The sequence below is a fragment of the Phascolarctos cinereus genome, unplaced genomic scaffold, assembly GCF_003287225.1.
Source record: "Phascolarctos cinereus isolate Bilbo 61053 unplaced genomic scaffold, phaCin_HiC Scaffold_4;HRSCAF=312, whole genome shotgun sequence".
In the NCBI taxonomy this organism is placed as follows: domain Eukaryota; kingdom Metazoa; phylum Chordata; class Mammalia; order Diprotodontia; family Phascolarctidae; genus Phascolarctos; species Phascolarctos cinereus.
The window spans coordinates 405,032,812-405,054,089 of record NW_027555847.1 but is presented as its reverse complement, the minus strand read 5'-3'; positions in this window follow the sequence as shown (position 1 = coordinate 405,054,089).

The following is a 21,278-nucleotide window of genomic DNA, read 5'->3' as shown; positions in this document are numbered from 1 at the left end:
TCTCATCAACTGATATGTTAACTCTGGAACAACACTGCTACCCAGCATGCCAGGGTTCTTCATTTATTTTTTCTTAAAATCACAAAGATAACAATGAACCATATACACTCATCACTTGTCCCTTTTTTAAAAAAGATAATTTAAAGGCATTAAATTATGTCAACTAACTCAGTTTATACAAATGTTAAAGCAGAGAAAGGAAATAAAACATAGATAAGAATTTTTGTTGAAAGTAGACATAGATTTACAAACACTAGGCCTAAAAAAGGGAATCCTCTACTGTGAGTGGTATTGTTGGGTTTTTCTTTTCCTTATTAACATAGATATAGTCATTTTAAAAATAGCTTGAGACATTTAACTGAACTCCAGAGCACTGCTGGATTTGTCTAAGTCTATCAAAAGTATTAAGGAAAGTCCATGAATCTAGCCATGCTGATTCAAATAAGCACACTGAATGAGAGCAAGCAATTAACTAGATGTATTCTTTTTTTCCATGATACTGCCCTCTTCGCACCATGATGAACTAAGCAATATAAGTAAAGCTTTAGCATTTAAATCAAACCTTCATATGTGGTGGCTGCCAACTGTATCACTTTGTAACTGGTAAATTACCAAGGGCACTACAAGGTTGCCAAGAACGAAGAAAATGACCTTGTATTAGCTAAATCTAAGAGCAACAGTTCATTTTTTTCCCCTCTGAACACTAAATTTCTCCTTACAAATTGGTTTTCTTAAAATGCCTTTTTTTTTAAAGTGCATGTTCCTTGAAAATTGGATCTGTAAGTTGATAAATAGAAATCCTTTAGAAATGACGGAGGCATGAATGGTCTAAATGGATCTTAGTGTTTTTAAGTGCACTTAGTTCATTATTTGTTCAAAGAACTATGAGGTTATCTCACATCCAGCACATAAGTAAGGCCAAAAATGAAAAGAGGAGGGAAGAATGTGGATTAGCTGAAGGAAAACATGCTAATTAAATGTGTACCTTGGGACACTCAGCTGTTATTAGATAGAGAGGCATTATTGACTTTCTGGATTAAAAAAAATGGACTTGGAAATACAAAGCTCTGATTTTGATACTGCTTCTAACACTAGGTATGTGACCATGGACAAGTCATAAAACATGCCTGGACTTCAGTTTCCTCATCTGTAAAATAGGAATGATAATAATGCCTGTAGTATTTACTCTACAGGTTTTTTGTGAGGCTCCCTTTTCTGTACTGTTTTCCACATTGACTTTTTTGCTGTTTCTTAAACACAAAACTCCATTTCCCATCACTGTGTCTTTGTACTAGCTGTTCTTATACATTGAATGTACTCTCTCTGTGTTTCTTCTTCTCAGAATCTTTTGTTCCTTCAAAACTCTGCTCAAGTGTCACCTCAATCACCACAAAAGCATTAATTTTCTGATGATACTTATGATTTCAATGATGTAGGAACCTTTCTCTATACTATTGCACATCAACAACTATGCTGAACCTAAAAATCCAAGACAATTGGGTGGGGATTAAGTGGTTAAGTGGCTCATTGATATCTACCTGGACAGTTTGTGAGATGTGGCACTGAAATCAAGGTCTTTCTGATTATGAGGCCAGATTTCTACCCATTAAAATACAGATCTTCCTGATTCCCAACTCCCAAAACTGAGTCTCTTCATTTACCCCACAACAACACACTAGCTATTATTGTTAAAAATCAAACACTCAAACACAGTGAAACGCTTTTAGGGTGTGTATGTGTGTGTGTGTGTGTGTGTGTGTGTACATATATTCACATACACATACACATGCATGCATGCATGCATGCACATATACACAATACACAAATATATACACATGTACACACATTCATGTACATATGCATATGTAAAAGGATATGCTTTTGTTATATTGTAATCCCATGTCATGATATATATGTATATATATATATATATATGTATGTGTATATATATATGTATATATATACATGTACTTGCCTATATGCATATATGCAAGCATACATTTATGCATTTATGTGTATACCCTTCTATACCCAATGATTAGGACAGGTTCTTGGTCAGAGTAGGAAGTTTGGATTACATAATCTCCAAGTTTTCTTCTAGGTCTAAGTTTAAAGGTATAGAGATTACACCTATGATTTCACTAATGTATGGAATTCCAAGTGAAGAAACTTCTTGTAACAATGTAAGTCAGCACCTTCAATGCCACATACATAATACAAATGATTTACCAAAGGTCACACAACCAGTATGTTCCAGAATCTAAATTTTAAGTCAGATCTTCTGGACTTCAAGGTTGGCTCTCTAGTCACTGTATCACACTGCCTTTCTAAGTTCATGATTGGATAATATCCAAAATCTATGTATTAATGTACCTTGTTAAAATGAGGTCAATGTATGGTTATTTATTGGCATTGTCAATATTTCATAGAAATAGCATAAGGATCAGTAAATGCTTCTTAAATCATTTAAGTAAATTAAAACTAAATGCAAAATACTATTCAATCACATATAAGCTACAACTTGGGTTATTTAGTCCTTTACCAACTAGATGTCTCCTTAAGCTTTCATTTATGGTATCTACCAATAAAAATTGGTAAGCTACTAAGAAATAGTGATTCTAAAATAATTGTCCTAAAGCAGTTTGTTTGATGCTCTAATGGTTGCTAAAAACTTTTTAAAGGTTGTTATTTATTGTCCTTCTGATTGGAGAAGTGGAAGAGGGAGAATGGGGTAGAAGAGGCCTCTGCTTCCCTGGACTTTGGAAAACAATTGCCTCTCTGGGCATTTTTAGACTTCAGAAGAAAAACAAATGAAGAATCAAAGGAAACATGGATATTAACTTCGTGGGATTTTTTTAGTAAATAGAATTGTCCTCCCCAATAAGTTGAATAACAAAATATGTTGAATAATAATACTAATAAACAAACTAAAATTTATTCTCAAGGTTTTTAGTGTCCATTAAGACACATTATTTGCTTATAACAATATAATATTAGTTCTATGATGCTGGTGTTTTAAAAGTTATTATCACCTATTAAAAATAGCATATATCTAAAGGCAAAGAACTCTTTAATGGATTCTCAAAAAACTGAAGGGCTTACATTCCATCACAAAAGTCCAGTGGCTTGGTTTTTCTGGGATCATAGATTTAAAGTAACACCTTCATTTATAGATGGGGAAACTGAGAACTAGGGAAATGGCTTACTCAAAAGCCAATATTTCGAGATCAAGTCTTCTGACTCCAAATCAAGTTTTCTTTCCACTCAGCCTCATTCTTATTATACTAGTAAATAATAGAATGTTGCATATTCTACCAAGTATAAAGGCTATGAGTGTTCATTCTAGGTCATGTGATGAACAAGACCAGCTCTGATCCCCTAAACACTCCTAAGCCTCTCTAAAATCAATTAATAATTTATTAACATTTATTAAGCACCTGCTATGTGCCAGGCACTGTGCTAAGCCTTTGGGGATACAAAAAGAAGCAAAAACTTCTAGGACTGTATCCCAAAGAGATCATAAAAATGGGAAAAGAACCCACATGTACAAAAATATTTATAGCAGCTCTTTTTGTGGTAGCAAAGAATTGGAAATTTAGGGGATGCCCATCAATTGGGGAATGGCTGAACAAGTCATGGTATATGAATGTATTAGAATAATGTTGTGCTATAAGAAATGATGAGCAGGCAAACTTCAGAAAAACCTGGAAAGATTTGTAGTGACTGATGCTGAGTGAAGTGAGCAGAACCAGGAGAACATTGTACACAGTAACAGCCACATAATGTGATGACTAACATTGATAGACTTGGCCCTTCTCAGCAATGCAAGGATCTAAGACATCACCAAAAGTCTTATGATGGAAAATGCTACTCACATTCAAAGAAAGAACTATGGAGTTTGAATGCAGATTGAAGCATACCATTTGCATTTTTTTTCCTTCCATTTTGTTTTGTTTCCTCTTTCTTGTGGTTCCTCCTATTGGTTCTAATTCTTCCTTACAACATGACTAATGCAAAAATATGTTTAATAGGAATGTGTATATAGAGCCTATACCATATTGTATGCCATCTTGGGGAGGGAGGAGAGGAGGAAGGTGGAGAAAAATTTAAAGCTCAAAAGCTTATGGGAGTGATTGTTAAAAACTCAAAATAAATTAATATTTATTAAAAAAAAAGAAGAAGCAAAAGACAATCCTTGCCATCAAGGAACTTACAATCTAATTGAGGAAACAACATGCAAACAAATATATACATAGTAAACTATATAAAGGATAAATAGGAAATAATTAACAGAGGGAAGGCACTAGAAATATGGGAAGCTGGGAAAGGCTGACAGTAAAAATGGGCTTGTAGTTGGGATTTAATAGAAGCCAGACAAGTCAGTAGGCTGAGTTAAGGAGGCAGAGCATTCCAGGAATGGGGAACAGCCGGAGAAAATACTCAGAAATTATTCACCAAAGATAAAGAAATTTCAGCTATTTCATGAATTACGACAATTGAAATCCAAAAGAAGGTAAAATAAACAAGCAAGCAAACAAAACTCTTGAAATGACTTCTGCACTGATCTCAGTTAGCACCTCCTCACCTACCCCCAAGGTAGTAACAGCAAAGCTGCACTAAATAGACACACATTGGCTCACAAGAAAACCCAGTCCCACATCTGGTCTCCTCTCCCTCTTGCCAGTCCCATGAAGACACTGTTTCCAGAAGTCTGCTTGGGCCAAGACAGATTTTCAACTCGCCTTTGCACTGCTCCATATTCCAGAAGCTCTCTGAGGCCACACAGCTCGTACCATGGAAAGAATTGTTCTATACTGCAAAAGATCTCTTGAGGAGAGCCAGAAATAGAGAAAACAGGGAATGTCAAACCTGTATAAAAATCAGATCAGCAAGGTGAACAATAAATAAAGTAAGGCATTTATTTAGGTTCAAGAAACTGAAATCCAGAGCAATGCACTATCTTATACAGGGAAGTTCAGTGAGGAGAGTTACAAACAGATGTTATATAGACTCAGGAGGGGCAGGTAGGTAAATGGATGAAACAGCAAGTGGGTCACAAGTTGTTTATTTCAGGTGATAGCACCTTCCTGGAAAAAACAAAAACAAAAACACAGAATCAGTTCAGGCTGCTTCTAGCCAACTGAAACAGGCAGATGACTGGGTCCCAAGTTGAATCACTTGTAGGGTCAACAGAATAGCTGAAGTGCAGGAAGGAAGGGGTTACAGAAGTGTCTTCAGAACTATCTCTGTCTGGGAAAGGAGGCAATTAAAAACTGTTGGCCATAGCAAAAATTCCCAGGAGTTTATATTGCAGTTAGGGGTTGATTAGAAATTGATTGTCAGAATGGGGCAGAGGTCTCAGAGTTTCCCAGAGATTGAAAGGAAAGACACTTGTCTGGGCTTGAAATAGAACTCAATACAACATCCCACCCACTTCTCTTCCCAGAGACTCAGAAACCCAATTTACAAAAACCAGCTCTGAAAGACTAGCATAGCAGCTCTCTGAAATGCCAGGTCTAGGCTGGAGAACAGAAGTAAAAAATGAGATGGATGGGACACAGGGAAAGAACACAATGGTGAGGGAAGAACAGGGCTTTGCAAAATAAAATAAAATTAAATAAAAAGACTAAATTACCAAGTATCTCAGGAAGAAGAAAACTCAAATACCTTGAATATAAATAAATAAATCTACAGGGAAAACAATAACAACAGAAATATGACCTCTAGATCTAATAAACAATATCAGTCTTCTATAAATAAATACTGCAAAAAAAAAGGAAATGATCCAACACTAGATGAGATAAAGATCTGCAGAAATTGAAAAGAACATGGTACCATCACACAGTTTGGTTGAGTAGTTCAAAAGAGAAATCAATATTATAAGAGCAGAATTTATGGCCTACACAGCAAAAATAATGAGCAGAATAGAAAAACCAGAATCTGCAACAGCAAAGTTCACCAAAAAACAAGAGGGAGAAAAATAGATTGGGAATACAAATACAAAGAAGTGAAGGATGATATAAAAAGGGAAGCAAAAAATAATATCCTTAGAAGAAAATATGGACACTATTCAAGCAAAACTTACAAAGTAGTGTCATGTTACAAAACTTACACAACAAGGTAGTGTCATGAACTGCAAAAAGGAGAGAGCTTAGAATAGATACCTTGGAAGTCATGATTTCATGAGAAATATAGAGAATAGAGACACTGAATAATTATAGAGACCAGGAACCAGATATTGAGAGTCTAGAAGAGACAAAAAAGACAAGATAGATAATGAAAAGAGTAAAAGAAATCATTTCTAGAAATGGTCAAAAAAATGAAATTTTAAAAACCCAAAACAATGAACATGACTAGTTGAAGGAGAGAAGAGGAAAGCAAAATCTATTTGACTGAGAAAAAAAAAGAAAGGAAAAATTAAATAATCAGATAAAATCACCTTAAAAAATAATAAGTTAAAGTAACTGAAGGAACATAGTAGTGTGTTTATAGCAGAAGGAAAAAAAGTCATAACAAAAAAAAGAATGCTAAAGATAAGTGGAGAACAATATAGACATAACTAATAACATTATATATAAATGGATTAAACAATGTTATAATGAAAAAGTGACAGATTGGATAAGAAAACAAAACCCTACAGCTTGTTGCTTATCAGAAAAACCCTAAGAAGGAGGGAGGGAGGAGAGAGAGAGAGAGAGAGAGAGAGAGAGAGAGAGAGAGAGAGAGAGAGAGAGAGAGAGAGAGAGATCTAAAATAACTCAATCTCAAAAATGAAATAGATCTAGCTGCAAAAGTACTACCAAAGGGAAAACTGTTAATATATTGTTTGTACTGATGGGTTCAAAGGAACATTATATCAAACATTTAAAGAAAATTTAGTACCCATACTTCACAAACTTTTCTCAAAAATTGTGAATAAAAACCTTCTACCAGAGTCCCTTTATGAGAGAAAAAAAAGGAAAAGATAAAACAGAGAAAGGAAACTATTGGCCAATATTATTAATACATTTTGACTAAAAAATTTTAAACAAAATCTATCAGACTGTAACAATTTATCTAAGAAATCCTTTATTATGGCTAAGTGAGATTTATACCATGCATACAAGGATGCTTCAGCATTGGGAATACTATCAATATAAATGATCATATTCAGAATCAAAATGTCCAAAACCTACAATATCATCATGCAGATAAAGCCTTTGATGAAGTGGTGTTGTTGTTCAGTCATTTCAGCCATGTCTGACTCTGTGACCCCATTTAGGGTTTTCTTGGAAACGATAATGGAGTGGCTTGCCATTTCCTTCTTCATTTCATTTTAAAGATGACGAAACTGAGGTAAACAGGGTTAAATGACCTGCCTAGGGTTATATAGCTAGGACAGATTTGAAACTCATGTCTTTCTGAGTCCAAACTTGGCTTTCTTCACTCTGCCACCTAGCAGAGAAAGTGTAGCATTCTTTTATGCTAAAAACCCTACAAAGCATAAGCTAAGAGGGACCTTTTTTATTATAAAAAACATCTACCTAAACCAAAAGTAAGCATCATATGTAATGGGGGTACACTAGAATCTTTCCCAATAAAAAAGAAAATGAAGCAAGAGTCCTTATTCTACTATTGTTTGATATTGGTCTGAAGCAGTAGTGATAAAAGAGGAAAAAAATAAAAGACATAAATATAAGTAAAGAGGATATAAAATGATTCCTATTTGCTGATATGACGGTAGAATTGGAAAATTCTAGGGAATCAGCAAAAAGTTTGACTGACACAACAGTTTCAGCAAAGTTTAACGCTACAAAATGAACTCTCAAATATCAACGGCACTGGTACATAATAATTACAAAGCCTAAAAAGCAAGCATATAAAGGGAAATGCCATTTCAAATAATCAAAAATGCATAAAGTAGCTGGGGATTAATCTCCCAAAACACACAAAAGTTGTGAATAGATTTAATTGCAAATGTTCCTTGAAACAAAAATAACTTAAATAACTGGAGGCATATTCAGTGCTCATGGGTAGGCCATGCCAGTATAATAAAAATGACAATACTTCCAAAGTTCAATTACATATTTAATGCCATAACAATCATCAGCAAGGGGATACTTTATAGAATTTGATAAACTAAAAAAAGTTACTTGGCAAAACAAAAGATCTAAACAGACTATTGTGGGAAATCATGAAGCAAAATGGGAATAAAGGAGTAATACCACTTCCAGACCTCAAACCATATTGTAAAGCAGCAATCATCAAAATCATGTAGTATTGGTGTCGGTGTGGGTGTATACACACACACACACACACACACACACACACACACACATATATATATATATATACATGTATACATACACACACATACATATATATATAGAGAGAGACAGACAGACAGACAGAGAGAAAGAAATACATCAATGGAATAGCAAAATGGGAAAATGCTTTGTATCAAATTACTCTAAGAGTTTTGTATCTAAGATCTATTTTTTGTATCTAAGATACACAGAGAGAGAGATAGATATTCTCTGACAGATAAGTGATCAAAGGCTATGAACAAATAGTTTTCAAAAGAATTATAAAGTATTCACAACCACATGAATACATGCTCCAAGTCACTAATCATAAGAAAAACACAGATCAAAACAACCCTGAATTTTCACTCATACCCTTCAAATTGTCACAGATGACAAAAAATGGCAGTATTCAGTGTTAGAAGGGTTGTGGGTTGATAAGCTGATGTCCTGTTAGTGGAGCTGTGAAATGTTACGCCCATTTTGGAAAGAAATTTGGAACTATGCAAATAAAGTGACTTAGATCCTCATACCTGGAGACCTCATAACTGGGCTTAAGCCCAAAGGAAGCTCTCTATAAGAAGAAAGACCCCATAGACACTAAAATATTTGTAGCATCACCCTAACCTTAACATTCTAATAGCATCGATGATTGACATTGATTTTGTTTCTGATGTAAGATCAAAGAAATGGTAATCTAAAAATAATAATAACACATTCAACTTTTCAATTTTCCTTTATGTCTACTTCTCTAATGGACATAGTCTCTGAGAAGGAATATTTTATTTTATAATACATGCATTTAACAATAAAATCAAGAAATGTAAATCAGAATGACATTTTGTTTCCACAGTCAAATGCCGCTTGCTCAGACTAACTGGAGGCTGGGAAAAGGAGAGGAAGGCTTGTTGGAAGAGTTTGTTGTGAATAGAGAAGGGAATGTCAGCCCACATATAAAACATTAAAGAAAAATGTTCTTTCACATTTTTTTTTCACAAAAGAGTTCTACAAATTACAATTATATAACTGGCATAGCTAAAGTTTCTATGGTCTCAGTCTTCATTTGAGTCTCATCACACGTTTGACTGGAATCTCCCCTTTTACAATCAAAGCTCATTATCCTGCACCTGTGGTCATTAGAAGTCAAATAATGCTTAAATAATACCAATACACCAGCCCTTTAAAAACTGGCAGTTTATGTCTTCATATTTTTTCTTCTCTAGAATAAAGAAACCTCATTCTTTTATTGTCCTGCAGTAGAGACTATTTCCATCATTTCTGAGCTCTATAATGTAAACTGCTAAAGATGAAACCATTTAAGATTATTAAAAACTTTTACCCATTCAATTTAGATATCCACATAACACAAAGCCGTCTCAGAGATTGTCACAAAAGAGGAGTGTAACCTATTTGTGATTACATAATCTGCATCATTTCTGCCACTACCTGTATACATTTACCACTTAAAGAAATTCTAAAAATTCTTTACTTTTAAAGGAAAGGGTAGGGGAAATTTAGGTTTCAGAGATGTCATGGAGGATTATTCACTTTGCTTGATCCCACAAAGAGGATGACTAGAATTTTAACCATATATAAGGAAAATTTTCCTAACAGTAGGTACAATACAAAAGTATAATGGGATGCAACAAGAAGCATTTTGAATTCCCTATTACTAAAGTTATTCAAGTAAATAATAGATGACTACTTGATGAATGTTATGGAAGATATGCGTGCTTCAGATATAATACTTGAGATAAATTTTATAGAGTAAAAATTTGAGAATAATGTTTATTAAAGATATTTCAAATATTTATATTTATTATTATTTAAATTAATTTAAATAAAAATAAGTCATTTGTTATTAAATATTTTGATATAATATCTGTAAAGCACCTAGTACATGGTAGGTACTATCATCATTATCACCATCTTTATTATTGTTATTATTATTATTATTATTATTATTATTATTATTATTATCATGGTACAAGTTGGAATGCATGACTTCTGAGTTCTCTTCTTCAAGATCCTATGATTTTAAGATACTTTCTAACAGATCATCTTTATTAAAAAAAACACATTTATTACATATTTTATTTCAGTGTGTAACACATCCTCCCTAAGAAATACTGAAGCCTTGAAGCCAAGCTGTATTCACCCAAAATGGCTAGACAAAACCATATGATTGATAGTAAATGTCACTTTCCACTTTTATATTTTAATATTTGCCAACAGTCAAAAAAAGTATATGTGTTTTAACTTTAATCGTATAGTATAAACATAGCTATTGTGTTGCCTTTTAATGTTATCCTTATATTTTTGTAATCATTAAATGTATATTTTAGTTCTGCTTTCTTAAGTCTGCACTTTTTTTGAGCTAGTTTTCCCATGTTTCCATAAATCTCCATATATTTCATTCCCTATGGTACAACTATAACCCTGGTGCTTATAAGTTTCATCATAGAGGATATTTTGATCAGTCTTATACTCACCACCATCCTCTCCTTATCACATTTACTTCTAAAAGATTTAATTAGCCATACCCTGTTTAAAAGCCATTATAATGATTTTTAGCCTAGGGAACTATATAATGGCCCTTCAGGTCTATATGATACCTCCCCCTATTGTTTTGTGGAATTAATAGGAGACCAAAAATCTGCAGCACAATCACTATAGCTCAGAGCCCCCTGCTTAAGACTAATCTTAATACTTTGACACAGGTTTGGTTCTCTGCTCTAACTTAAGTTTAGGTTTATCATTACCTAAACTCAACTTCCTTATAAATGAAGGAAAAATCAAGAAACAGCAAATATTAAGGTAGAAGAATTAAACAGAATATACTAGTGTCTATTATTGGACAGGCAAATAAATGGGAAATTAGAGAAAGAGCAGGGCTGAGGTGGAGGGGGGCAGGTGGAACTTTCCTCACTGCTTGAAGAAACGTGTACAAGTAACTTCATCCAGAGTCTTCAACTCCAAGATTCCTGTGAAAAGGGATTATGGCCCTCCTTTAATTTATTCTTTTCAACTGTTGTAACCATGTCACTGATGTTTTTGTTTGTTTATTTGTTTCCTTAGCTCAGCTCATTAAATCCTTGCTAGAACTGATGAATCCCCCTCTTCTCCCACACTGCTGCTGTTGCTCAAATCTTGAAGTTCTCACTCCTTCCTCTCAGTCTGTGCTTCACAGAATTTCGTATGTTCCTTTAAAAACTCCAGGGCCTGATAATTAACCATATCAATAACAAAACTAACATAAATCATACGATTATCTCAAGAGATAAAGAAAAAGCTTTTGACAAAATACAGTACCCATTCCTATTAAAAACACGAGAGAGCATAGGAATAAATGATAAGTAGTATCTATCTAAAACCATCAGCAAATATTATCTATAATGGCAGCCCTGAGAAGCCAGGGTATAAGCCTAGGGAATGAAGTGTATTGAAGAAAAGATAAGTGCTTACAATTGAAAAAAGTGAAATGTAATTAAAAATAACAAAAGTCATCTGGTCCTATTTTTTTTTAAATGAAAAGACAATTACTTCACACCCAGCTTTCTTCCTTCATTGGCCTTCTTTCCCTCTTCCAGGGTAATGTAGAGTCATCCAGAAAGAATAGCTGTCATTTTTTTGCTAAAAGTCGTGATGTGACTTAACTCTTCTCCCCTATTCATATTCATTCCAAAGCTTATCTTTTTCTTTAAAACTCCATCCTGTATCTCTGTCCACCTAACATATAAACAGAGATATAAATATTCAACTGGTTAATCCAATGTATTACTTATCTGTACAAGTAAATTTGTGTTTGAGCTCCCCAATTATTCAGGTGACTTAAAAGTGCTATATGAGGACTGGATGTATTAGCTAAGATACAAAGTGGCTTGACATACCAACAGTCCTTTGGGGTGACCTAGAGTAAACCCAGCTGGACTATGGAAAATCAGCAACTCTGAAGCCAATTAAGTTCATACCAGCTTTGAAGCAGACCCTGAGCCATTTAATGGTTTGCAGATCTTCAAGAGACATCCTTATCTTCAGAGACTTCCTTAACTGTTGGTTATGGGGCGCCCTTAGACACATCCTGTTTTATGGTTTTGGAAGACATCCTCTTATCTTCTTATTGGTACCCAAGCCTTGAACTGTGGACTGCTTATCACCAAGTGTGCTTTCTGATTTGTGCATGAAAGGGCCACAGCTCTGACACCTGGAATTCCTCCTGGATCTCCTCCATCCCCTTGGGAACAAGGCTTCCTGACTCATCCCTTTCTAGGATTTCTTGCCTTTTCTCCCCATCTCCCTGCCTCCCTTTTTTTGAAAAGTATATATATTCTCCCCACTCATTACTTGGCAGACTGCTCAGCATTAGGCTGACTGTCCCCATGCACGTTTTACTTTTCTGCTTAATAAAAATCTTTAATTTCACAAGCATCATCTTTGTCTGATTTTCTTCCTGTAGGGAAAAGGAGGATTTAGGTCTCGAGTACTGGCCTGTATGTTCTCTGAGTATCTTCCCCCTTTGAGGGAAAGAGAGATCTAAATTCCCTACAGAGAGCATCTGCCTCAATTTATGTCTGTATGTTTTTCATTTATTCAAAGACAATGGGGTGAGGGAGGATCCCTTTGGTTGGCTACACACTAAAAGAAAAGGAAATTCTCTTAGCAATTTGCTACTATCACCAGCTGAAGGCTGGAGATGAACCTTAAAGGGTTTTTTTATATTTATTTTTATAGTTCTTTCAAAGCAGAGAAAAGACCAAATAAATCCAGATTATCTTGGATTCCTCTCAGCAAATGGAAAATGAGTCAGCAGTGCTTCAGTAGGTAGAGAAAGTTTGGGAAGCAGAAGAAGGAGGAAACCTCTCTGAGGTAGCAGGGATCCTCAGGTAAGTTGCCTACTCATTATTCACTTCAGAAGCAGATTAGAGTCCTAGTGGAGGGCAAACACTAAACAGAGAATTTGACCTGCTTGCTCTTCTGAAATGATTAATTAGAAGAGTGACCCCATCAATGAAGATGGGGAGCCAAAGATAGGGAGTAGCTAGTTTTCCTCTTCAATTAAATAACTTCAGAGCCTCAATCACTGTCATATGCATGTACAGTACATGTGTCTGTGTCTGTGTCTATGTACAGAGACACACACAGAGATTTGCCTTTCTCTAGCTTCAGGTCTCTTACTTTTCCTGGCTGTTTGTTAGTCACAGCTAGTCTGTATCACAAGTTGTAGTTTAAATTCTGTAGTTCCACGAAATTATTTTGTTTCCCTTATTCTGAAAATTCATCTTGTATCATTCTACCTCCTTTTGCTCTTTTCAAGATTTTCAATGTTTTAAGGCAAGGTATCAAACTCTAGAAGTGCAGCTGAATCAGATTAACATGTAATTGGTAAATATTTAACAAAATAAAAATACAATGTAACATAGAGAGCATTAATTTGCAGTTTTCTAAGTTTCTAATATGTAACTGTCAGGAATCTGTTTCTATTTGAGTTTAACAAAATTGCTTTATGGTATTCTGACTTTTAACTAACTAAATTAACTTTTCTGTTAATTGAAGGCTCCAGAAGGCAGCACTGGTCCAAATGACCTCTTGAATTGCCTTCCCACTCAGAGAACTACACTATAAATGAGTGATAAACAACAAATTCATTCAGATAGTACGAGATGGAAAGGACTCTTAAAATAAAAGATGATGTAAAAGTGGCAGCGCAGGGATGGTGTATGGATAACTAAAAAAAAATGTAATTTACAGAATTACTATCATTATGAAAACAATAACAATAATGAAAATAGCAGCAATAATGAAGGGTAAAATTAATTATTTCCACATCCCAAACTAAGAGGACATAACTGAAAGCTGCCGTTCTCAAGACATGAAGTTCTGGCTATACTTTTGGCCTTGCAGCAACCTCGTGTTCCTCCCCCAAGAGGCTGCTACTTGAACTCCATTGCACAAAGCACTTCATGGCCTGGACATATGGCACAGAAAACTTTTCAACTTGGAGCTGCTTGGAATAAACATTTGTTTATAATATGGAGATAATGAGCAATTATTTTCTTTTCTAGAACATCACAGATGCTATTCATTAGCATAATTTCAAAGGCAGACTAATCTTTCAAGTGCGGAAACTCATCTCCAAGAATCCTGAGGGAAGTATCTGAGCAGAAGCTCAGGATTTTTCATATCCCCTGTTAGAACAAAGTGAATAAATCAATGAGGTTAAAGTGACAACAACCTGAGAATGAGCTGAGCTGAGACACTTCAGTAGGAATGTCTGCTTAGCAATCAGGGCCTTTTCATTGGAGTAGTTTACAATCAATAGAATGCTTTTCTAATTGATTTTTGCCAGAAGAGTCTGCTTCTTTTAAAATGTTTATCCTGCTGAGTAAAATATCTTGTACATTTTAAAATTGTAAAATGCATTATACTGGTCTACTGGAAACCTGGCTCTTTCCTCTTATCTAAACATGGAGGCAACATAACACTCATCTCTTTATCAACCCTTATACTAGTTCTGGACCAAAAGCCCTCAAATCTCATTAACACAGTGAATCATGAACAACTCAGTAGAGGCCAAAGGGGGAAATGGAACATAGCAGCCATAACTCAGGAGACCTGGTTCCAATTCCAGCTCAGTCACCAGCCCAGTGGGTAATCTCAGAGAAGTCACTGAGCCTCATCTGTAAATGGAACTATTTATTGTAATAGGATTTTGTTTTTAAGAACATACAGAGAAAATGTATTCTCAGATGCTTTGGAAAGGTTTAAAGTGCTATACACAAGCAAGTAGTTAAGACATGCTGAGACTCTGAACTTCATGAAATGTAAGACACAAAATTAAAAACATCATTAAAAAGCACTGAAAAAGTAAAATTCTTATGTTTTCATTCAGAGTCAGAAAAATGTTTCAATTTAAGGTGATCAAAGGTGTGGGTAAGAAAAAAAGGAAGAAAGGAAAAGAATGAATGAGGAAAAAAGAACAGAAAAAGGGATGATAAAAATAAAGAAGGAATATACCAGAAAAGGGTAAAAGATAGGGAAGCAGCCCAGGAAAGGTCTTCTGCTCCAATCAGTGAGTTCCTCACAAAACCTCTATTTTGAAAAATGCCCAGGTCAGCCATTCCTCACTCTCCTTCCATTGACTATCTAGACATTGCCACCATTATTTCCAACCTCCATTTGTAAAGTGTTGTCATCTCCCATTAGAATGCAAGCTTCTTGAGGGCAGGAAATATCTTCTTTTTACTTATATTTGTATTGTCAGCACCTAGAACAGTGCTTGGCACATTTAGTGTTTAACAAATGCTTCTTGACTTGGCTTGCATTGACTTTAGCCTTATGGCTGGTATCATTTTCTGTTTAGCTCTGAATTAGACCTAAGCACTCTGTAATATCACCTCAGTCCTGTGACAATTGAATAACATCAGAAGATGGGGCAGCTAGGTGGCACAGTGTCTAGAGCACTGGCCCTAAAGTCAGGAGGACCTGAGTTCAAATCTGGCCTCAGACCAAACACTTGACACTAGCTGTATGACCCTGGGCAAGTCATTTAACCCCATTGCCTAAAATGAATGAATGAATGAATGAATGAATGAATGAATGAATGAATGAAATAACATCGGAAGTTCTCACCTTCTACTCATAGCTCATATTTCATCCAGCTAGAGGCTACTGCTTCAAACACTAGGTGTTTAAGTGCTCAGAACACAAAAGAGGTTCATGATTCACTGTGTTAATGAGACTTGAGGGCTTTTGGTCCAGAACTAGGGTTCTAAAAGAAACCTAGAGCAACTGAAACATGTTATAGTGAAATTTTTATGTCTTTTTTCCCCAAGGATAAATATCCATAGACATAGATATGTAGATATATGTGTATGTATATGTATATGAAACATACATATGAAATAACATATATATACGTATATGTCGTTCAGTTGTTTCAATCTTGTCTGACTGTCTGTGACCCCATTCGGGGTTTTCTTGGTGAAGATACTGGAATAGTTTGCCATTTCCCTCTCCAGCTCATTTAACAGATGAGGCAAACAGGTTTAAGTGACTTGCCCAGGGTCACATAGCTAGTAAGTGTCTGAGGCCAGATTTGCACTCAGGTCTTTCTGACTCCAGACCAGCACTCTTTCCCCTGTGATATATAGACATAGATATAAACACATACATGTACGTGCATACACACATACACACACACACACACACACGCACATGCATGAATACATACATAGATGTACAAACACACATGTATGCATGTATGTACATGTGTGTGCTGTGTGTATGCATACATGTATATATACATGCATATATACGTATGTGGTGTGTGCGTGTGTGTGTACACACAGAGATAAATAAGTATTCTATTAGTAACTACTTATAGGACCTGTACCACCTAACTGCATATATACGTACAAACTATCTATACACATACATATATATACATGCAAATACACAATATACATGTACATACATATGTACACACACATATATAGCTGAAGACACTGACCTGGAGAAATTGGGGTCATCCCCAGGTTCTATGAGTAGTTAGTAGTAGAGTAGTGACAGTAACTTAAAAATGACTAAACAACAAACACCCAAATTATTTCCTTAAAACAAATCTGTACCAAAGAAGGTACAAGTGTACTGAGCAACTCACAAAGGAAATAAGTTGTCCTTTCTCAAGATAGCATAGACCTGAGGCACATATATAAAATTTATAACAATAATAAATAATAAATAAAAGAAGAAAGCAGGAGGAGGTCATATTCAGATTGCATAACCATAAAGGACAGGAAGGGCAAAGCCACTGACTACCATGTAACCACCACAAAGTTTCTGGGTCTAGTGAGGACCTTTGGGAATCAGGACAACTATCAACAATAATGAGAGGGAGAAGTAACAGACTGTTGTTGTTCTGTCATTTCAACTGTATCTGACTCTGTGATCCCATCGAGGGTTTTCTTGCAAGGATAGTGGAGTGGTTTGCTATTTCCTTCTCCAGTTCATTTTACAGATGAGGAAACTGAGGCAAACTGGGTTAAGTGACATGCCCAGCTAGTAAGTTTGGGGGGCTAGATTTGAACTCAGGAAGAGTCTTCCTGACCTCATGCCCAGTAGTCTATCCACGGTGCCACCTAGTTGTCCCAGGAGTAACAGAGGAGGAGAAGAGTAATTGTGACAGGACCAACATTGGGAAGAGTAGCAGCCAGGCATAAAGCAATTAACTACTAGGTATCATCAGTTTTTCAGGGCTATAACTATTTCCTTTTTAGTCAAACTATGGTGTGAGTTATTTTACTATTACATACATGCCTAATGATTTTTTTTTTAATTTCACATGTTTCTCCTATCTGGGAGGGTTCTTGAGGTAAGTCCATATAAGTTAAATTCTGTAATATCCAGGGTAAAATGAACTATTGAAATTATTATTTAAGAATGCCAACAAAAATTAAATCCAGACTGTGTGAGCCCAAAACTTCAGTTCTGAGCTATTGGTTCCATAAATTTCATTTGTCTGTATTTTACAGATGGAAAAAAAAATGGAAGCTTTAAGAGATTAATGACTTGTACACTATGATGCAGCTTGTATGAAGAATTTAGACTTAGATCTCTTGATTCAATAAGTTATCCTCTTTCTATTTCACTATTCGGCTTCTTTTGAGTATTTGCTGTTATTGTCATTTTTTAGTCATTTCCAACTGTTTGTGACCCCAGTGTGGTTTTCGTGGCAAAGATACTAGAGTGCTTTACTGTTTGATTCTCTAGTCTCACCTCTTTCCAGTCCCTCTCCTACACAAAATAATGCTCCTAAGGCTTAAGTCTGACCATGGTATTCCCTTACTCAAAACCTTGTCTAAAACACCTCAACCTGTCATTTAATCCCTAGACAATCTAGCTTCCAACTCTCTTTTCAGACAGTTCATGCTATTCCCCTTCAAACACTCTACATTTTAACCAAAAAAGACTACTAGATGCTCCCTAAATTCAATTCTCTATCTCCCATCCTTACAGTTGAGGAAACTGAAGCAAACAGGTAAAGTGACTTGCCCTAGTTCACACAACTAGTAAGTGACTGAGGCTATATTTGAACTGAGACCCTTCAGGCCAGCAATCTATCTACTACATCACCTAGCTGCCTCTGTTGAGTATAATGAGACACAGTGAAACCAAAAATGCTTAATTAAATAAGTTTATCTTGCAAAGAAGAAAGATAAGATGAATTGATGACTTTACCTAACTTTTTTATAGTTGAATCCCAATAAAAAGAGATAGATATATACATTAAATACATTCCCAGCTTCTTAAATAAGTTGTAAGCCATATTATATGTTCTTGGAAGTACTTTGCCCAAAAATGAGTGATTTAATTCCTGCTGTATTCTAAAAATCACAATATTTTATAGTCAGAAGCAAGCTTAGAAATCATGATATATAATGATCATCTGGGACAGAGGGGTTCTTGAGACAGATTTCTCAAAACTTTTTGTTTTTAATATTTTGATAAGTATTTCAATATAACTCAATAGAATTATGCATTTAAAGCATTATTCTGAGAAGCCGCTAAGCTTCACAAGAATGCTCAAGGGGCCCAAGACGCACACACACACACACACACACACACACACACACACACACACACACACACAAAGGTTAAGAATCTTTTATCTGGAGCATTTTTCAGATAAGGATATTGTAGAAAAGTTAAATAATTTGCCCACAGTCATACAGCTAGTTATTATTGACACAACTACAATCCACATCTACTGATACCTGATCTAATACTTTTTCTACTACACAGTCCTGAAATTTGTTCTTTCTAAGATCCAGTAGTTATATATCACTTCATGGATGGCTTATATCCATAGTGGGTTTTGTACACATACACAGTAGATGTGTAGTAAATATTTGTTGAACTGCTTGACTTTTGTGCTGAAAGCCTACTTATACTTTATTTGTTTACTCATACCAAGAACAACTGAGCATAGACTGTTTCCTTGATACACATAGAACAAAATCTCTAAGAATCTATGAGGAAAAAAGCCTTAACATTATTTCAAAAATAAACTTTGAAGCAAAAAAAGACCTTCATTGCCAAATCAAAATGGATAGATAGACAGATAGATATTTTCCAGAAAGCTTAGCATAATTTTTAATGCTTATGATGAGAGAGAATCATATGAAAGATAACAGATGCTAGTAGAAAATGCACTTGTCTTGAAGATAGAATACTTAGGATTGAGTCTGAGATGCAACACATTCTAGTTACACAAATGGTAAGCAAAATTAATATACAACATCCATCATAGAAGAAGCAATGGTACAGAAATTCTTTTTTTTTTTTGTGAGGCAATTAGGGTTAATTGACTGCCCAGGGTTACACAGCTGGTAAATTTCAAGTGTGTGAGGTCAAATTTGAACTCAGTTCCTCCTGACTCCAAGGTGAGTGCTCTATCCACTGCACCACCTAGCTACCCATGGTAGAGAAATTCTAAGTACAACTCGACTGGATTCTCCCAAGGCAACATTTACTGATGCTCAGAAGCATCAACGAGAAAGTGGACATAAAGAAAAAGAGCAAAAAATAATTTGGAAAATATAACCTACATTAAGATATCTAGGAAGCTAAAGGCTTATTTATAGACTGCTCAGAAGGCTTATAATTATATATCATATTTTCTTTTATAAAAGAATTGAAAAGCTGAGATCACATTACAGTGAATGAAATTAACTTTATTTTAATGCACAGGAAATAATTGCTTACTGTAGAATTCATTTTGGAATTAGTTGTCAGATCATTGACTAACTATAACAAAGAGCTACATAAACAAAGCTCTTTAGAAGATTAGAAAGGAGAAGCCATTGCCAATAATTATAATGGGTCCAAACAGGCTTATTTAAAGAAGTGATTGACTCTGGGGGGAAAAATGGGAGAAACTTTGGCTCTGATTGCCATCTCTTTCCTAAGGTGGTTGTTATTTTTCCTCATAGCCAGGATTTAATATTTCTTGGTAATGTTTTCTAGGTTCCTGCTGATGGTATCATGTTTCACCAGAAGTGAATCATTGTTATCAGGCTTAAAGGGTGTAAGGAGATTTTCTATCACATGCCAGAAAGACAGGAGACCTCTAGTCTTTATGCCTGAGAAACAGAAACCCTAGTGTTCTTCTGTAGGGAGTCACCAACCATTTCTCATCTCTTCTTCCCCTGTCAATACCTTGATGACCTTTCAAAACATAGCATCTTTGGATCCCCATTATTCCATGAAGCACAAGAAACTACTTCCTAATGGAATGTTTCCACCCCCCTTCCACAAGAATGGCCCCTAGTAGTTACTCATTGCAATGGCCCTTCTTCTTCTGGCCTCCTGAAGCCTCAACCTGGAATATCCCTCTTCAGTGCTTGCCAATTCTCCCCTTTGTGAATTTCTCCCAGGGCCTCCTTTTTGTGGAATGACTCAAACCAGCCTTCCTCCCATTTTGGCCCTATTTCTTACTTCAGGAGTTCAGAATCATGCTCCCACGCTGGATACCTGCATCTTCCCATTCCTTCCCCACCTCTTTTAGCTTTGCTTTGTATTTAATTCTCTTGATCCTTAGAATATAAACTCCTTTAGGGCAAGGATTATTGTCCTTCTTTTTGCTTGTATTTATGTTTCCAGGGATGAACAGGGTGTTTGGCACATAGATAAGCACTTGAAAAAATACTTGTTTCCTTCCTTCCTTTTTTCTTTCCTTCTTTCTTGTCTGCCTGCCTTCCTGCTTTTGTCTCCTCTTACTTTTCTGCTGTATTCATACAATAATCTCCTAACTGATATCCTCATCTTCTAGTTTCACCTCTTTCCAGTCCCTCTCCTACACAAAATAATGCTCCTAAGGCTTAAGTCTGACCATGGTATTCCCTTACTCAAAACCTTGTCTAAAACACCTCAACCTGTCATTTAATCCCTAGACAATCTAGCTTCCAACTCTCTTTTCAGGCAGTTCATGCTATTCCC